This window comes from Rhinolophus sinicus, linkage group LG05, assembly GCF_036562045.2.
Source record: "Rhinolophus sinicus isolate RSC01 linkage group LG05, ASM3656204v1, whole genome shotgun sequence".
Taxonomy (NCBI): domain Eukaryota; kingdom Metazoa; phylum Chordata; class Mammalia; order Chiroptera; family Rhinolophidae; genus Rhinolophus; species Rhinolophus sinicus.
The window spans coordinates 136,840,578-136,861,106 of NC_133755.1; the positions used below are offsets into that span (position 1 = coordinate 136,840,578).

Consider the following 20,529-nt stretch of genomic DNA (forward strand, 5'->3'; position numbering starts at 1 on the left):
TTCAGCAGAGTTCTACAATAATTAAATCTTATAAGCGCACAGTGAAAAGTTCGCGAACTTAATTGTCCGAACTTCGTATATTAAAGTCGAGAGTTTTTTGTTTTTGTTTTTAATTTTAGGATACCATGCTTTGTTAAGACAGCCCCATGATACCACTACTTATATGAACTTGAGGAAGCCACTGTTCAGAGCTTGTTTGCTCATCTGAAAATTGGGGATGACAAAACCCACCTTGTAGGCCTTTCATGAATACTAAATGGATGAATATATAAAAAGCAATAGCCAGAAGTGGTAACAAGAGAGAATCAAATTTAGAAAAAGGATTTGCTTGGCTCTAGCAGATGTTCTCCAAAGGCAAAAAATTAGATTGGTGAGAAAGACAGTGGCCTGTTGATACGGGGCTTTGAGGGCTGTCTGTCTGAAAAAGTTTGATTTTGCAATCTCAGTCTCTTTGAAGTTTCTATAAGGGGACAAGTAGTCACAAAGCAGCATCTTGTAGTGCGGCCTGCAAGGATGCTTGTAAAACACTCAAAGCTTATTAAAAATTCCCAGCAGATCTCTTCTCCTGGATTCCTTCCCCGCCCCACCCCACTGAGCCACTGCACGTGCAAGGGAAACAAAGAAGCAATTCTAAAGCACAAAGGAGCTGCCCAACTCGTCCAGTAGTTTTCCCCAGGCGGAGAAAATGTGCTTCCAGACATGCTTGGCTGGAACTGACTGGGAATCAGGCTACGTTCACTGAACGGGTTGAGAATGATTTGTCTCCAGCTTTGGGAAATTATGACATCATCTTTTGGCATTTTAAATATTCAGTTGTTTACATTAAAAAGCTTCTTGCCATTCATTTCTTTTCTGGATTGAATAAAATAGGCCCATTTTCACGTTGTATTAAACTCTTGTGTAAAAAAAGCCTTATAAGACCCATTTGAGAAAAACAACTCATGGTATGAGGTAAAGAAAGCACTAAATGGAAAGACTACAGAGCCGGGTTCCAGGTCCCTCATTGGGGACACCAGAAACAATTCATAAACACGGGCCAGCCTCCATTTCCTCGGCTGTCAGCTGAACTGAGACATCTTTAAGGTTCCTTTCAGTTCAGAGAACTACAGGACTTAGGGACAAATGGCTGACTCTAGTAAGGGCTTGACTGTCACCTGTGGTTTCTGCTCCTTCCAAAGAGAGGGGATTAGCTGCTAGTTAGACACAGGAATGCAGCGCTTTGATTATTTTGGTGTCTGTTTTCACAGGCATTGAAGCTGAACCCTGCTGCCTGCCTTGAGACCTGACTGCACCTCTCCTCTCATTTGAAACTAAGCAGGCCTGGCTGATACGCGACACCACAGAGGGGCCGGCCCCCCACCAGACACTGCTACCATTAAACCCCATCTCATTGCTTACTGGGTGTGTGGCCTTGGTTAACCACAAACCCGCCTAAACGCCTCACTGGCAGACCAGCTGAAAGCCGTTGCTTCTTATCCAGCCCCTAAGGGACATGATTAGAAGAGTTACTTGAAACGTCAGAATGTTGCCTTCCTAAAGCCATGGCTATACCCCAGAGGGACTCTAGGCAAGATGGCTGGTCCCAGCTACTTCACTCCTAGATGAAATCGAAGTCACCTGGTTTGCTTGGGGTGGCATGGCGTGGAGAATGGTGAGTGAAACTAAAGCTGTTTTGGCAGTTAACTGAGGTTCTCTAAGCAGGTGGCAAAAGAAGAAAGCTTTGGCTTTATTTAAAAGGGCAGTTAAAGTTCAAGGAGGAAAGAAAGTGTTGTTATTCTTAATTTTTCACACTCCCCCTGACCCCAGCCTCCATTCCGCAAATAGCCCAGGGTCCCGTTTGCTGCCAGCAGATGTATACAGATACCTCTGGAAAGCTATGAATGATTTACAAACTGGGTCAATAATTAAGTTGTCGGGGACTGTGTACAACGCATAACCGGCCTTAACTCTTTATATTTCAGAAGACATGCTCCCAGAGCTGGCAAGAGAAGAATGATTGGAAACAAAACAAAATCCACACAGAGTTGAAATGCTTCAAGGTAGTAACATGTGTCAATCCATCATGTGAGACAAGCTGAGGAATATGTGGTGTGTCCCACCCTGGTTTGTGATGATCTCCAGGACAAAGGAAAAAGTTTATCTGTTAAAGTGCCCGAATCCACAGCGTCTGTCCTTCCTCTGCTTGGGGGAGCCAGATGAGTTCGAGTGGGCTGTTTCCCTGGTCCTGGCTTGAGCTCCCTCAAGGAAAATCTCAACCAAGATTTCAGTTGTGGTGAATCCTGATCATTCCTAAGGAAAAATCACCCACACTTTGGTTTTGGGGAAGGGTATTTGTTTTAGAGCAGGCTCTCTGTGTCTTATCCATGGAGGCACAGCTTGTCATCCACTCTAATTAAGGGGTCAAGGCTAAAACCCTGAAAAAGTCAACAACATGTGCCTGTGCATAAGTGTAGGCTAAAGAAGGTCAGAGAAGAAAGTCGGCCAGGGCGTGGGAAGTCCTCTCAGGTTGGGCAGGGCTGGACTGGGCCTCAAATGATGGGGGGAAGTGGGGCAGGATGCTTCAGGGATAGACAGTAGCTTCTTTCACACAATCATTCCAGCAACAAACCTACACTGAGTCTTGCCTTCCATGAGCCCGACATGGGGATAGGTGCTGGGGACACACTAGTGAGAGGGAAAGATAATGCCTGTTACGACTGAGTTGTGTCTCCCCAAACTCATCTAGTGAAGCCCTAACCCCCAGGACCTCAGAATGTGACAATGTTTGCAGATGAGCCTTTAAAGTGGTGCTTACATTAAAATGAGGCCACTAGGGTGGGTCCTAAGCCAATGGGACTGGTGTCCTTAGAAGAAGAAATTTGAACACATAAGATGACACCGGGATGCAGGTGGACACAGAGGTCCCGCCATGTGGGAACACAGCAAGAAGGCAGCCATCGGCAAGCCACGGAGGGAGGTGCTGAGAGCACCCAAAGAGGGGGACTGAGTACAGGGAGCAGCCCAGAGGGGCGGAGAGCGTGCAGAGACTGACCTGAGCCCCAGCACGGAGTGATGGGAATGAGGCCGACAGCCTGGGAACTCCAGATTTCAGAGATCCTAGAAATGGGCAGAATATTCACGCTCCATCTCCAAGGCAATGCAGAGCTAGTTTATGTTTCTAAGTGGAGGAACAGCACAAGGAGAGCAGTACTTTAGGGAGGCTTTTCTTGCAAGCATGTGCTGAGAGGTGGCAGGCCTCAAGGCACAGGGAAAGGAGATGCAGGGAGGAGGGCTGAACAAAAGCGGGAGCAGGCCGTGCGAATGGAGGGGCGAGCCAGTACATGGAAAGCATTTTGAAGAAGTGACAGGTCTGGGTGATTAACAGGAAACTCTTTCTTAATTATCTCGTCCCTGTAGCGGCCCATCAGTGATGCTCCTGGCTGAGAGGAAAGCCCTTCCTAGATCCATCTCCAAGGGTCAAGTGGTTACCATGGCACCCAGCTTTGTGGGAGGGGCACAAAGACCAAATGGAGAGTTCACCTCACGCCTTCCTTCTTCATCCCTGTGTTGTGCGCTACTGAGACCCACAAAGCTTCTCAAATCCACACAGTAGGTATCACCAGAGTGCTGGCAGAAAGCATTTGATTATGGCTTTGAGACTCAGTCAGAAAGTAAGGCCTGGATAATGTTCATAAAGCCATGTTGCAGAGGATTTCTCTCTGAGGTCTTTCCAACTTTTGCTGTGCTTTCAGCTGTTCACAGCCAGGGTGGCAGGAGAGAGGATGCGGTTAAAAGAAATGATTGAAGTAACTGAACTTCCCATACCTCCCCCTGAAGGGACGTTCCTGTCTGATTGACAGAAGCAGGCCAGTCGTTGCTTAGATCTGCTGGGAAGGAAATGAAACTATGAAAAACACTGGGGCTAATGTTCCAGAGTGCCTGCTGACAGCCAAAGCCCCTCGACTCACGGAAACAACCATATAGAGAAAGCTGTATGTAGGGAGATCCTGGACTGTCAAGTGCTGGATGGAGCCTGTCATCCGTGTTAAAGAAACAGGACGCGGAGCCCCTGGTGAGGGACCCATGATTCCATGAGCCAGACTTCACCACTGCAGACAGCTGCCCAGGCCAGAGCTCACTGTAAGGCACAGACAGGAGAATGTCAGCCTCATTTGCCATCCATCAGATGGTGAACTTGGAGGTCAAATTAGAGGCACTGCTCTCTGAGAAACCCACAGTTGAACCACTAGGTAAAAGCTAATATAAGCACACGTGGAAATAAAACACAAGTGAGAGAGTCAAGAAAAAAAATTTGGCATGGCAGCTGACTCTAAGCGCATTTTTTGAATACTGGGCGGGGGGCAGTATTTTTAAGAAGCAAACTGTGTCAGTAAAGTATTTTGTACATGGCTGCAGGTTTCATCATTATCGTTTTTTAAAATCCCTTTTAGAACTACATGGCTCCAAACGCTCCATTTTGCCCTGGCCAGAAAAGGTGGTAAATGTTCTTCGTAATCCAAGTATGGTCTGAGGCTCAGCTGCAATGGCACCTCCCAGGAGCCTGATACAACTGGAGAATCTGCTGGCTTGCTTTAAGCAAGGAGTAACCTTACAGCCAGCTGGGTGCCCACTTCCACTCCCCCCCACCCCCACCCCCCACAGGAGAACTAGCAACAGCCCCTGGGCCACAGCAAGACGGTGTAGATAGTAACGGAGAGGTAGAGGAAGACAGCCAGCTTCAGCGTCATGGCTAAAAGAACAACACAAGTACCTCCCCCTCTAGGTGCTGTCATACATTGTCAGCCTTTATCCATAGAAAGCCAAGGCCCAGAGTAATGTAGATCATGCAAAAGAAGCCGAAGCAATGCAAAACAGAAAAAAAAACATTTCTTTTTCCGATTAACAAGGGGTATTGGGCACCTTCTAAAAATTGTGCTTGCTGGTATATGCCACATACGTAATTTTCCTTTTGCTTCTTTTCCCAAAGAGGCTGCACCAGGACAATCCAAGATAATTACTTTGCTTTCAGCCTGGTTACACTGCAATTGTTCATGGTACTTATAACCCCACCTGTAAGATCAGTGAGCTGCACCGAACCAAGAAAGATTTTGTTCATTCAAAGCTGTGCTTGAATTCTTGCTATTCTAGTTAACAGTGACCCTAGGCAAGTAGGTCTCTTATTTCCTTATTTCCTGAAGTGGAGATAGTAAACTATAAAATACTGAGTGTTAATTATAATTAATTTCTCATCATTGAGTGGAAGTGTAGCAGCATAGCTCAGCCTGACCTGTCTAGTAACGGCACCACTATTAGCTCTGCAGGAGAGAAGTCTAAAGCTTTGACAGTTACGGCTCAATGTCTTACTAGAAAGTGGCAAAGCCCTGACTGGTACAGAGATGCCAGGTCTGTCTCTCAAGAGTGCAGAAGATGGTTGAAACTGATACCATCACCTTGATGCACTAAAGGCATTCTCTCCCTCCCACTTCCCTCTACTCTGCCCTGTAATTAATGCTCCCACACTTGAAGATGGAATTACAAGTGAATCAGATTTACCAAGGGTACTCATAGACAATTTATGTTAGGAGAGTAATCAATGTTCACATCATTTATCTTACTACCCTTTTGACTGCAAAAGTCATTATTGAGATTTTCAATTGTGATCTGTACAATCTTCGCTCTCCTTTACTTCTGAATCATTTGATTGTTCACCCCTGAAAATTCTAACTCTTCGTGTCAACAAGAAAAATCTCAAAATGAGACGGTAAATCAAACATCCCATTTGTTCTCAGACTATAAAATAACTAACCTCCCTCTCTCCCTCTCCAACCCCTCCTTCCCTCTCCTCCCTGCCTTCTTCTTTTTTTTTTTTTTTTTTTAGTGCAAGTGAAACCCAGTGAGCTTCAGGCTCCCTCCCAGGCTGGAGAATAAGTACACCCTTAGCTTGAGTGAAACCGAGAAGGTTGAAACTGAAAGATGGAATAGATTTGAATTAAAACAACTTTGTCTCAAACAAAAGCATTTAAGAAAGTTCAGCAAAGTTGAGGCATGCTGAGAATGCTGTATTTCCTGGTATCTTCTGATTAGCTTTTAAGATAATTAGTGGAAATGGGAGTATTGCTTGAGCAAGGACCACATTCCTGGAGAGAATCAGGAAGGAGAGAGCTGAGAATCCTGAGACGTAACCCCACTGGCTCGCTGGCTTCTTCTGCATCTGTACATTCTCTCTGGCTTCTGTGACATCTGGGTGACCCTAGGGGCAAGACTTTGATGTATGGGTTAGGTGGCTGCTCAAGCCCCTAGTACTAGGTGTGCATTATTCATAACTATGCATCACACCCCTTTCCTGGGAGAGAAATTTGCTATTCCCTTATCAGGAAGGGGGGGAATTGCTGTAAGCACACACCAGTCCTCATAACCATCCAATGTGGCACCTATTATTATTCCTATTTTGCAGCTGAGGAAACTGAGGTCTAGACAGATTTAGTTACTTTCCCACTACCATTCAATAAACATTGGAGCTGAAATTGAGTCCAAATCTTTCTGACTCCAGAGCCTGAGATACAAGAGGTAACATTTCTGCCTTATCTCACTTCCTTGTTTTACATTCCACAATTGCAAGAGAGCAGAGAGAAACAAAAACCATCAAAACAAAAATGTCATGTATGTTCCCAATAACCATTAGGCCTCTTTTTTTACCCTCTGGCTGGCTAAGCAGCCAAGCAGGTATCACCAGAAGAAATATTCAACCAACTCTGGTTTCTTTCTATCTTTTTTCAGACTGTGAACTACTTCCAAGTAATGATCATAATTTTTCACGTTTATATCTCTCCCAACATGGCCACATTGTAAGAGAAAAATTGGCAATTGCTGAGCATCTAGTATGGGCTATGTCAGCACACAGACTGCCACTCAGCCCTTCCCACACCCCATCAGACATCATTAATCAATCATATAATATTTTCCCCTAATAAGGCTGAAAAGAGCCTCAGGATCCTTCTGAACACAATGTTTTAGATAACTACCAGCAATCAATCAGAGTTGGCACACTGGGTGAAACCTGTTTGCTGAGTGCTTTCCCATGGTCCTTGTTATAGAGCAAACTATCCAAGTTTCAGATACTAGGTTGCAGAGAGAAAGAAAAGTCATTATGACACAAAAATATTCACTAAAGGAATGAACCAGTATTCTATTTCATACCTCCTCAGCCATCACCCCCCTTTTTACACCAGGCAATTCCCCTGAGGTAAAAAATGTTATGCTCTATCAACTGTTATGCATAGTATACACGCAAAAATGCAAACAGATGACCAATGTTGGGAAATACAAACTTTTTGTGAAGTGGGTGAAAGTGTTATTAGCAAACTGATCAAATCAGACACATGAAGCCATTAACAAATGAGAATCTGGGAAAGCAACACCAGCTAACAAATGAAGAAGAGAAAATCTGAGGGTGATGACAAGAGATAGGTGCTTCAAAAGAGATAATTTAAATATCAAAGGATTGAGCTGAAGCTCGTGGGATAACTGATAAAGTCCTGGAATACTTTGGGGGAAAAAAAAAAGACCTTGTTTATGTAGATACTGTGAAAACCAAACACACAGTGAAAGATTGTGTCATCCGCCTGCACAGGTTGGTCAGAAAGCAATTATGCCAAGAAAAACAACGAACACTCCACTAGTCAACACTGAATTCTTGATGAAGAATTTTTTGCAGGTAATTCTATACAAAATGAATCAGACCTGGTCTCACCACTCATATTAAATTTGGAATTTAAAATGGAGTGTGGAATTAACTGGGGAATTTTTGTTTTTGTTTAAGAAGAAAAACTCATAGTCCAAACCTTTTTACACATGAACTAACTGAAGGTCACAGAGATAGTCAGTGATTTGCTGAGGTCACACAGCAAACTGCAGACAAGACACACAGTCCCAGAGACTCTGAGATCAATCAATTTAACATTTTCTGTCATGTCTCTGAGCTGAATGTGGAATCCACATCTAGTAAAGAGCTAAATTCCTTAGTTCCCCAAAGGTGATAATGGGAGTGGTGAGACTAGGTCTGATTTATTTTGTTAGAATTACCCACAAATAAAACTTCATCAAGAATTCAAAGAAAGGCACATGTGCTATCTCCTGCCTCATCACGTTTTTAAGGTATTTCTGGATGGTTTCTTCCAAAATTGGGTAGGGCAAGGAAGCCAAACTCAAAGAGAACCTTCTGGGTGGGGGCTCCTGGACAGTACTGCTGACTGGTTAAGACCATGGGCATTGAGTCGGAACAGAGTGTGGCTTCAAAACTTACTAGCTGTGTGACCATGGGCAGGTGACCTAACCTCTCTGAGCCTCGGTTACCTCATCTATAAAGTGGAGATGATAATAATAGCCATCCCACAGTGTGCCTGTGAGGCGAACGAGTGCAAAGTACCTAGAGTAAAATTCAGTCAACGATAGACTTCTTTCCATCCCACCTCTCTAGGGTTTCGTTCCTTCAAATCTTGGTCCAGACCTTTAGGAATGGCTTCACCTGCCCTGTTGTAACGCAGCCAACTAGAGGCAGAAACTGGGATGCTGAAGATGAAAGGCAGAAGGAGCCTGGCTGGCCGCCCGCTGAGCTCACGGAGGGAGCCCTTCTGTTAACGAGCGGGATGCTCCTCCTAAGCTCTGCTACTGTCCAGGCCGCTGACGTGGAGCCTCTCAAAGTCTCGGGCCCCAAATCCCACTTCCAGGTAACACCTGCTGCAGAGCCAGCGCCCACAAATCCTGTCAGCAACACCTGAGGAGGAGGCTGAGGCGGGGCTGCCAGGCCAGGTGGTCACATGGGTGCCTGCGAGGCCAGGACACAAAGCAGCTGGGTGAAGCCGCATTCCTAGGCCGCTGTTCACAGTCACATGCAAGCACCCAGCCGAGGGAGGAGGTAAGTGACAGGAGGGGACCAGAGTGCCCTTTGTTCTTTGTCATCAGTGAGGAGGAGGGAGACCCAAGGCAATAGCATTTAACTGGGACACAAGTCTTGTCCTGGTGTCAAGAGCCCTGGTCGGTGTGCTTGGTTCTGTCACCACCTACCAAGCACCTGTGTCATTCTCTGTGACAGTGGTTTTCAAAGTGTGGTCCAGGGATCCCTGGAGTAGGAGGTCATGAAGTCAAAACTTTTTTCCTAAGAATACTAAGATGTTTCTCGCTCTTTTCACTCTTAAGCTCTCATGAGTGTATTTTATAGGGTTTTGGTTTTGGTTTTTTAAATCTCTCGCTAGTGAACAGTGGAGTTTTCCAGAGGAGACACAATGCTCTGACATCATCAGTGCCCTGACGGATGAGAGAATGTGTTTGTGTTGTCTTGTGGTTTCAGAATTTCTCAGCTTTAGTTAATATGGTAAATAGCAACAATGAGAACCTGTATAAACTAAAGCTCTTTGGGATAAACAATAATTTTTAAGACTGTAACATACAGGTCCCAGGTACAAATTCCCTTTCTGCCCTGTTCCCCAGAGGCAGGCACGTCACCACCTTCCTGTGATTTCTTCCTGAAGTGGTCGAAGCACATACAAACCTGTGACTGCCACACTGACAGCTAGCACTGCACACCTGCTTTCATCGTGGCAGTGACTTCCCATCCCTGCAGGTCTCTACCACAACCTACTCAACCAGAACCCTGTTGAAGGACACGTGGATTGTCCCTTCCATCTTTTGGAATGTACAAAGAACTTTGCGATAACTATGGCTGTATAAATGTCCTTTCACGTATGTGTAATGGCCTTTCACAGCTGGATATATATCTATATCCAGCACTCTAATCCATCAGGAAAAGTAATGTAATTTGTTTCGCCCACTCACCATTGAAAATCATTTAGGTGATTTCCAACTTTTTGTATAGCAGTGCTATAATGAACGTCCTTGTACATAAATCTCTTAGAGTAGTTCCTTACAGAGAAATTGCTAGGTCAAAATGTATTTGAATTTTAAATTTTGGTCAATATTTTCGATTTTTCCTCCAAAGAGGTTGCACCAACCTCCATGACTCCCAACTGTGTTTGAGTGCCTCTTCCCCTGCAGCCTCGCCTTAGCTCTTTGTTATAAAAACACTTTGATCTTTGACAGTCTAATAAGTGAAAAATATTATCTTGCTGTTGTTTTAGTTAGCATTTATTTAATTATGCATGTGCTTGGCCATTTTTCTTTATGTTTATAAATTATTTGTATTTTTTTTTTGTCTGCCTCTACATGTCCTTTGCCCATTATTCTATTGAGTTGTGGGTCCTTTTCTTATTGAGCTGTAAAACTTTTTAAAAACACGTTCAGTCTATTAGCTCTTTGATATATGTATTCCTTAATTTTTGTTTGTATTTTGAATTTCTTTATGGTAATGTTTGCTATGCAGAAATTTAAAGTTTATATGCAGTCAAACTTACTAGTCTTTTATTTTATGGCTTCTAGGTTCTGGGTCTTACACAAAAAGTCTGGTCCCAGTGTGAGATTATTAAATTCTAAAATTCTTTCATGTTTTTTTCCTACAGTTTTTATGATTTCACTTTCTTACACTTAAGTTTGTGCTCCATCTGGAATTTATGCTGGTGTAAGGAATAAGAAGGCAGTGATGCTTTTTAATGAAATGGTTAGTCATTTAACCCAAGACCATTTATTGACTAATATCTACCTGTTCCCTACTGAGTGAAAGCACGTTTTGATAGAAGCTGCCACAGTTCCAAAACAACGTCAGCATTAGGGTGTAGAACTTGGGAAACAGCACACGCCTCCGCTGTCACCATGACTCTGAAAGGAAGCTGCCCTTCTTGGCGGGGCACTTCCCTTTCTGAAGGAGCGGCATCTCTGGGGCACCCTATGGCCTCCTCACTCAGGCTCCATGCCACCAGCCTGAGGTGGCTCCTAAGGTGCTACTCTTTGGCAACCACAAGTAAAACTCTTAATGAAAACATCTCTTCGAAAATGAGCACAGTGAATGATGTGGGAAAAGCAGTCTATACAACTTCATTCACAGTTTTGAAGCACAAACTTAAAGGACAAGGCATTTGGAGGTGTCATAAACAAGGGGCAGCTGAATCTAATACGAAATGTCCTGGGTGAAAAAAAAAGCCAGAGCCCTGGCCTCTTGTTTCAGCTGTGGGGCCTTCGACAAGTCTCGCCTCTATTTTCCCATTCTGATCTATAAAATATGGAGATTATGCTAGAAAAGCTTGTGTTTCCTTCAGCAGTAACACTTGAGATTTCAGAATTGCCTTGGAGCCTTTTTCCAAGGTTTTTTCTCAATTCCCACAGAATCTTTGGTGAGATTCTCTCATTCTCTGAAGATCCCTAGCCTCTGCTTTGCCCCAGAAGCTTCGGATCATGACTCTAGAATGAGGCCCCTCCTTTATGTTGTCATTATTTTCAAAAGCCTTTTCAAAAATTTCTCATGAAACTAATAGAGTCTCCCACCTTCTTGGCTTTTACCCTTTGAAAGAAACAGTAAATTACAGTAGCCACCCAGCCTTAACAAGCTCCTCTTTTCAACCACGCTGCTACAACTGAGTGACATGAGCATGTGTGGTTTCTGGAGAGCGTCTAACCCTTTAAAAATAGGAAATACTGGGTTCATCTCTTGATAATGAAAAGGGGCCACTTCGGGGGACCTTGGATGCAGGCTGTGTGATCCAGCCAAGGGTGCAGAATACAGGTGACAGTTGTTTCCACCCTGAAGCAACCAAGTCAGGAGGAAGTTCTTAAAGAAGTTATTTCACAAGAGGAGTTGAAAATTTGGAGCATGGGAAAGATTACTGCTTTTTTTTTTTCTTCTCCTTCTCCTTCGTTTAAATAATTAGGATTGTTTTCTAGGCATCCAGAAGTACACATTGCACACACAACAGAAGCTGAAATTAGAAGCCCAGAGTTTTACTTGAATAAGTCTAGGTAAGAGTTCATTTCTTCAACGGCTGCACAGATACAAATGGGATTGCGGACAGGGAATGGAGAGCATTAAGTACTTTGAATTTTGATGTATGTGAGTTTCAGAGCAAGCGCAGGTTCTCTTTAGACACATTCATTAGGACTTTACATTTTTAGATACTACAGAGAAGAAAAAGGAAAAAAAGAAGTGAGCCTTAGTGGGGGAAGAAGAAATTTTCCTCTACTTTTCTAGGCTCTTCTGCATTGTCTAATAATTAAATTGATATGAGGTAGATTAACCAGAGAAAGTAACCAAAGTTAATTATATACAGATGCATGAGAACCACCGCATACATGAAAGAATCCAATAGAAAGGGAAAGTGAAGTACGTGGGGCATCCTAAGCTAAGGAATGAGATAAGAAAGAGCCTTGGGGCTTCAGAGGGGAGGAAGGTTATTCACAGGATGATAAGAAGAACAGCTATTCAGGTAACTAGAAGCTTGCCCTGCCCCTCATATAGATCATAAAAAATTATCTCTGCTGATAACTCTTAGTATGAGCAAGGCCACAATTTAGATTCTTTAAGGGAAAAGTAAAAGTTTATCTTGAGCCTGCAGGGTTTCAGTTGCCTTCTGAGGCCTGTTCTGAACCCTTTCGCATTCAGTATCTAGAGGTCTTGGTATTAATAACCTGATAGCATATTCTGGTTGCCCAAGAAGTTACTAGATTCTACATTTGTGGATATAACAGTTCGGCACTCAAAGACCTAATTGCTATTCATTCATATTGCACAGAAAACGGCTTGGAAAGGCTCATTTTAAATGCCAGCAGAGCTTTCCCTGGGGGAGGAGGCTGGAACTGGGAGGTGAACGGGAATGGACACTTTCACTTCTTACCCACTTCTATGTGCTTTAATTTTTATAATTTTTTTATTCCCTTTAAATGTTTCAAAAACATTTTAAAAGACCTCATTGAGTCATTGAACACCATGAAACAAATAGGTGCTGTGACAATGCATTGGAGAGGAGGGTTTGGCCAGAATTGTCTCCAGTTCTCTAACCAGAGCTTCTGCTGTCTGCTGGCTCCAGCTGAGTGAGAACCCATGGGGCAGGGAGGGGTGCTGGGAGGAGAGTGGGGGGTGGGGGACAATTGGAAGCGCTTCCCCCGCCAAAAAGTCAGAGAAACTCAAAGGTGCAGCAGATTTCTTGCTAAGAGAAATGAGAGAAGGTCTTGATACCAGCCCTGGAAAAGAGCATTGAGAGGGACTCAAGGTGAAGATAAGTCTCTGACCCAGCCCCCAGGGACTGGGCGACTGAGCAGTATTCTCACAGATTCTCCTGCCCAGCTAACACGTGTTGGGTTTTTTGTTTTAGTTCATTACGTCTCTTTTCAAAATTCTGTGTTAAAAGGTGCCCTCCATAAAATTTTTTCACCTGCCAGGGAAGGAGGATAGAAAGAAGTGGAATTTTTGTGATTTAAATCTCTCCTATAATTAAGTTGTGCCTTTTCCCCTTCCCCAAGTAAAAATGACATTATCTGTGGACATTTTCAGCACGTGCATTTTGTATGTACAAATACACAGAATTATCCTCTGGGTTAGACTTTCCTATGGTCCTACTGCCTTGGGAACCCTGCTTCTTGTTCCTTTCTCATCGCTTCCTACTGCTTCTACTATTTTGAGCCTCACATCCTGTACCCATAGATTGAGTCTGGATGTTTTAGGTAGCTCTGTAACTTGACGCCCAATCCCTCAGTATTGTTTGAAAACTTCAGTCCAGGGTTACAACCCATGTACTTCAACAATCTGTTCTGAAACAGACTCTGGAGCAGTGAGCACTTAGCTGTTGACTTCATCAGTGTCATCACATTGATGACATTGACCATCTTTTTTCATGGGTTTGGGTGGTCTTGGGATTTTCAGACGGTCTCGGATACAAACTCGTGGAGTCCTTCTATAGATCACCTACCTCTGACGGCCTCTTCCAGGAGAAAAACAAAAGTTGAACTAGTATTTCATGTCTGACATCACCTGGTGGGACTGGGGCTGGGGCAGCCTAAGGACCACTGCTGTGACCAAGCCGACTCCCAGCAGAAGGATGATGGGAGGGATTTAACGATAGTGAAAGACCTAATTGTTGCTGCTCAGACCTATCCCATTCTGCAAGGTTCCCATTCCCATTTCTGCTGTCTCTCTCCCTGCCACCCTCCATATAAGCAATAATATAACCAGAAGCGGACTTGAAAATTATAAAACATCAGAACCAGCCATGTCTTCAGCCCTTCCCCCCCCCTCCCCCCCACGCAGCATCACTGTAGTGTCTTACTCGGAACAAATACGTGATAAAGAATGATTTTTTTTTTTTTTGCCTCCTTTTACATCTCTCCCAGGAAAACTGAGCTGATTAAAAAATAAATAAAAGTAACCAGCTGGCAGAAATCATGGATCTGTGCTTTTAAGCTGAGGTAATAAGTTTTCTGAACAAACTGCAACATAAAGGACAAGTGGAAAATTGAAGGGGACTTTTGTACAGATTCTTTCTTACTGTTTCATGACATGGTTTTCACATCAGAGATTTAACAGCCCATCAATCTGATTATGGTACAATTAGTCCCACTTCCAAACCTGATTAGCCACTCTGGGCTTGTTCCTTACAAAGATTAATTTTAGATTTTTCTCAATTAGGACTAAATGTCAACCAAAATGTAATACATGAAAAGTGTTATTAACATTATCATAACAACTTATGCTCCCTCCACATTAAAGCATATAACACATTTGCCTAAAATGCGTGGTTGAAAACCTTTTCTTCCCAACCTTAAAAGAAAAGCAAAAGATGCTGGAACTGAATATGAATGAAACATTCCATTAATAGCTTTTGCAAATGCTGCCCTACTCATGCAAAATCAAATTTATCTCCATTAGTTTAAGTTTAACTGGTTCAGGTCCACACAGTTGCCAAAGATGGGTGTTAAACTTCTTTAAGAAATGATAACTTTGGAAACATCCATTGTATTCCTAGACTCTTCAACTTGAACAACCTAAAATTCTTCGCCATGAAAGTCTGGTGTCTGTATGACGGCTTAAGAAAAGCAATGAGAAACACAACTTCTACATGATCAGCCAGAAACTAGAGGAAATCCCCAGCCACTGGCACTGAAACTAACCTTAGCATTTCTATTCTGAGCCAGTTCTAGGAATGAAATCTCAAAGGCAAAGTCTAGGGCTTTATCTGATGGAAAAATGAATTATAAACATCTTCAATTTACATTTTGGAAAATGAAGGAAAGTATCAAAAATATTAAAACCACGCTTTATCCAAAAACCCAGGAACTTAGATATAATACCTGCTAATATTTCAGGTGTTTCCAGCCAATATTTTTAAGAAAAAGAGCTAGATCCACGTGTGTGTGTGTGTGTGTGTGTGTGTGTGTGTATGATCTTGTTTTAAACACAATTGGGATCCTACCACATATAAATTTTACAATTGACATTATAAAATATTGATGTATTCAGGAACCTATATGGCTGATGCAGAGAAAATGGCCAAAGGGAGGAAAGTCTTCCTGCCTCTACTGTGAATCTTAGGACCGTGAATGGGGGAGGAAAGAGAATCACACTGAGCACCATTCCCCAGGTGCTAAGCCAACCATTCTATTACTCTCATTCCCTGCAGCCCTTACGGCACCCTTGGAAAGTCAGAACTTATTTTACTGTTAACAAAACTGATGGTGACTCGGAGCTTTAAGTCACCAGCTAAAAGTGGCAGAGCCATGATTTAAATCCAGGTCTCTCCATCAGTGAAACTCCCCATTTCTCAACTCTGTCCCTCACCGCAACTGGAATCTTTTTGTCTCAGTTACACACAGGATGAAAAAGTAACTCCAAGTGTTTGCAGAGCCCCATAACCCAGCATATCAGCCATTCATTCATTCAGTGACCACTGACCACCTGCCATGGGCCAGGTGCTGTTCTAGATGCTGGCAATATAGCAGTGAAGCCAAACAAAGCCCTTGGTTTCCTTTCAAGATGGGGAGTAAACAAATTTACATATAGCTAGCTAGCTAGCTAATAGATGATGTCTGATGCTGATAATGAAGGGTAAGGTTAATGGGATAGTGTGTCAGGGTTAGGGTCATACATTAGTTTCCTGTGGCTGCCATGACAAATTACTGCAAACTTGAGGGCTTAAAATCACAGAAGTTTATTCTCCCACAGTTCTGGAGGCCAGGCGTCCAACATCAACGTTTTCACTAGGGCCTCACTTCCTCCAGAAATTCTCGGGGAGATTCCCTTCCTTGCCTCAGCAGCTTCTGGGGGCTGTCGGTATTCCTCACGATTGCATCACTCCTGTCTCTGCCTCCATCTGCACATGGCCTTCTCACTGTCTCCGGTGTCCCTCTGACTGTCTCTTATAAGGACACTTGTCATTAGATTTAGGGCTCACCAGATAATCCAGGATGATGTCTTCATCTCAAAATCCTTAACTTAATCACATCCACAAGGGCCCTTTTCCCAAATATGGAGGTTCTGGGCATTTGAATGCACATATATCTTTTGGGAGGCCACCATTCCGCCCACTACAAGTTGCTGTTACTGTTTCTCATAGGAGGTCAGGAAAGCGCTCTCTATTAAAAGGATATTTGAGCAGAGATCCGAATGAGGTGGAGAGCACATGTGGACATGTGGGCAAGGGACAGAGGGAGGAACAAGTCCAGGGGCACTGAGGTGGGAGTGCGCTGGGCGTGTGGTTGGAGCAGTGTGAACAAGAAGAGAGTAACATGAGAAGAGAATTGCCCTGAATGATCTTGTTGCTACATGTGATGGCACAACGTCTGAAGGTTACAAGGTGTTTCCATTGTGTGGCCCACAAGACGCCAACGAATCTAACACTGGGTGATATGAACATACAAGGACAGCACACTGTCAAGTTTCTTCACAATGGTACAAGAACTCTGGCAGACTGAACTTTATCATAGCCAAAGGTAAATTCCAGTCTACCAACTATATCGTTCTTGTTTAATAAATTGACAACTCTGAAAACAATTTCCTGACCCACATCCCCACCTAAGCTCGATAACCTCTTTTTGTATTTACCCAGAATCCTGTCCCACAGTCGTTGTGATGTGCTGTGATGGATTGTCACCAACTCTGTTATGCTGGTGTGTCTCCCAGTCTAATTTCCACACTCCTTGACAGCAGGAAATAAATCATCTTTATCTTCTCCACACTTACACGGTGTCTGGTATACAACAGGCAAGCAATTACTACCTGTTGACTGAGTAAATAAATGAATGAATGAAATGTGCAGATCTTACTTCATCCATGCTTGGAATGCTACCCAGTCATGATTCCAAAGCAGCTTTTAGCCCTGAAGGGTTTGTTTTAACCTAGGAGTAAATGTAACTACCGGATTTCCCCAAAAATAAGACCGGGTCTTATATTAATTTTTGCTCCAAAAAACACATTAGGGAATATTTTCTGGGGAGGTCTTAATTTTTCATGTACAACAATGTACATTTATTCAAATACAGTCATGTCATCTTCTTCTGGAACATCGTCATAATGTACTAAATGCATCCGTCTGGCTGACAATTTTAACTGAGCCTTATTTTCAGGGTAGGTGTTATTTTCGGGGAAACACAGTAAGAACATTTATCCTCAGACCTGGAGACTAGTAAAATAAGAGACAGAGCTTTGCTTATTACCACAATTAGGGCACTAGGAGGCAGGAGACCGTGGTTCTAGTTCTAGCTTTGCTAATAGCTGTGTGACCTCAGGCAAATCGTTCAACATCTTTGGGCTCTGGGTCCTCACCAGTAATAAGAGGAAGCTGGACCTGAAGGAATATAAGGACCTTTCTCAGTCTAAGTGTTCCAGGTCTTACTTGAAGTCCTAGGAGGTAACCCAGTATTGTAATAACTCATTTAAACTCAAAACTTGCTTTGATGGGAAGTGTTAGCTCCTGTCAGTGATCTCAGCCAACTGTCCTCAACACGCCAGGCCCAAACTGAGCTTGAGAACCTTCTTCTCCGTGATTCTCTGCCTAATTATCTCATTTGGTTCTGCAAACGCCTGTTTCTCAGACATTTTCTACTGACATGCCCCCCAAAGCAGAAGAGAGTGAACGACTTACTATTCTAAGAAAGCCCGGGGAGCAAGTGTGAAGACTAGAGGCTAGAGATGTATTTAAATGTAAAAAAAAAATTTTTTTCTTTTTTTAGAAATGTATTTTAAAATCTGTGTTGAATATTTTAAAAATTCATATGAGCTTTATATTCTACTCCATAATGTATCTGCTTATTTAACAAAACACGAAAAGTATTTTTTTCCCTAAAACGTTTGAGGGAAATCATTGTTCAATGTTTATCCTGGGTTGGAGGTACCGAGTGGCACAGCACCTTGGAGCCCAAAGAGAAGCATTCCCCAGAGTGAGGAGCGAGCTGCAATAACATCTCCGTTAATAAAAACTAATGCCAGACGAGCGTCTGTGGGCAGGGAAAGCCGGTAGAACCAATGAGCCTCAATTCAGTCTCTGTTCACTTGCTTCCACCATGACCCAACACATCACTCTTTATTGCTCTGGTAAGATGAAACTGGGTGGGACTTTGGGAAAACTTTACTGAACATTAGAGACAGTAAAAGGGAAATAAACACAGAACAAGTAGTACAGACAGGCTGGCTTGGGAGGTTCTGGCCCCATCTGCCCACAGCTGGCTGCTTCCCAGGCTTCGGTCTGCTCCATTCTCAATGGTGACCCATGATCCGCCTCGATCAGATCTCCTCATTTGCTGTGTTTTCTCATCTTTCCAATGGAAGCTGACCCACAAGCCTCCTCAGCTTAGTCGTGACAGGCCATGCCTGGCCTTGTGGCCTCCGGATTTCCACTCCCGACAGTTCCCTGATCCAGGCCCAGGCTGCCTTGGGCAAAATTGCTTCCCTTCAGTGACTTCTCTTGGTTCTGACCCAGTCCTCTCCCAAAGCACAGAACAGATTCTAAAACTGGTTCACAGTGAAGTGGAAAAGACTGGAAGCTTCAAATTGAACTTCTCTCCTGAACCACAGGAGTAAATCTGAAGGTGCTGCGGAAATGCACCTCTGAGAAACATTCCTGCCCACCATGCTGCAGCCCTCCCCTGCTGTGTCACTGTTTCCAGTGTGTCTGCCACATTAGGAGGCCTGCAGGGGAGCCATTTTTTGATTTGCACAAAGGTGCCCTGCAGAGTGGGATGGCCCTTTCTCTACGGATTGTCCTTCAGGAATTGAGCAGCTTCATAGGGATTACAGAGAGACAGCTCCTCCAGGTATACCCCCCACCACCACCCAGCAAAGATTGCCTCCCTCCTTCTGCTGGAAGCAGCCTTATGATCAAGCTGGATTTCTGCCCCACTCACCCCTCAGCCAGCCTTTGTGTAGGTCACAAAGAACCACTGAGGCATTTGGGGGTCAGGGAGCTTCCCGTGTGCCTCTGAAAACCCCCCACACCCCAGAGGCGTGTGTCTTCTCTGGCTACCTACAATAGACCATGTTCTATTTGGTTCAGCATTCCTGAACCAAAATCATGGATTACACTTTTGGGTGTATACTCATTGTTACAAAACCTCTACCACAGAAGTTAAATTCTTTAGCCCAGTTGTTTTTAGCCCTGGCCCTAAAGCAAGCTTTATTTCTTCCACTTCTCACGATGTTGGTAGAAAATGCTTTTCTCATTTGCCCCTTATCTGAGGTCTTTTATCCTCTAACTGTTCCCTTTTTCCTTCTTTCCTTCCTAGAAACTTCTTATCTCTTACCATCCCCCAATGCCCTCTCCAAAAGAAAAGAGCCAGCTCTCACCTTTGAGCATCTACCCAAAATCTCCATGTCACATGGATGTGTGTCCTTGGGAAGAATGGTGCCTTGGGAGGGGGCTGGCCTTACCCTGGACAGAGATCCTGAGGACAGTTGACCTAGAGTAACTGGGTTTGTGGGAAAAGCCTAGAGGCCCTTGAAAGAGCTTCCAGTCAGTTCTCCCATTGTTGACATAGATATCAGAAATAGTTTCTTCAGCACTAATCTGCCCGACTCGGTCAAACGCTGTTTTGAATTACAAGTGAAGAAGAGCGTTCTCATTCACCTATACCTTACCAAACAGTATTTAAAATGGCAAAGAGAAGAGTTGAGATAATTTAGAAATTTTGGTGACAATTTGGCGAACAATTTATTACTGTAGGTTGGGGTTGAGGGAAAGGTTTCCAGAATACACCACTGTGGCATAAAAACTATTTTGAGCAGATGACGTTTGAGTTCTGGAAAGGTCTTATCTGCCGAAAAGCAGAGCCTCCCCAAAGAACTCCAAAATATTCAACTGTCATAAATTCTTTCCTCAGGAGTAACTGAAGATAAGAAGTTTCCACATCACACCTAAACAGACATTGCCATGAAGCTATCATAACTCCCATATATTCTCCTAAGGGCTCATTTATATTTTCAGAACGTCGTTTATTTCCCTGTAAGTGCCCTTCCCTCCATTCCTTTCCCCAAATAAGATAGTATCTAAGTCCCAAATTTTAACTGTCCCTTTGACTCACATTTTTCTGTGAACTCCTGTACATACGTTAATAAAAATATGTGATTACAATTAAATTGTCTCTTGATAATGTGTTTTGTTAGTTTAATTCACAGGCATTCAAATACTA

General features: G+C 43.5%; 1 long non-coding RNA gene across 1 annotated transcript; it reads left to right on the plus strand.

Moving 5' to 3' along the window:
• Window positions 1–1,415: 1,415 nt before the first annotated feature.
• On the plus strand, window positions 1,416–4,539 carry LOC141571890 (uncharacterized). Its single transcript, XR_012496945.1, has 3 exons — window positions 1,416–1,651; window positions 1,962–2,039; window positions 3,397–4,539. It is a non-coding gene; the product is annotated as an uncharacterized LOC141571890 (long non-coding RNA).
• The last annotated feature ends 15,990 nt before the right edge of the window (window positions 4,540–20,529 follow it).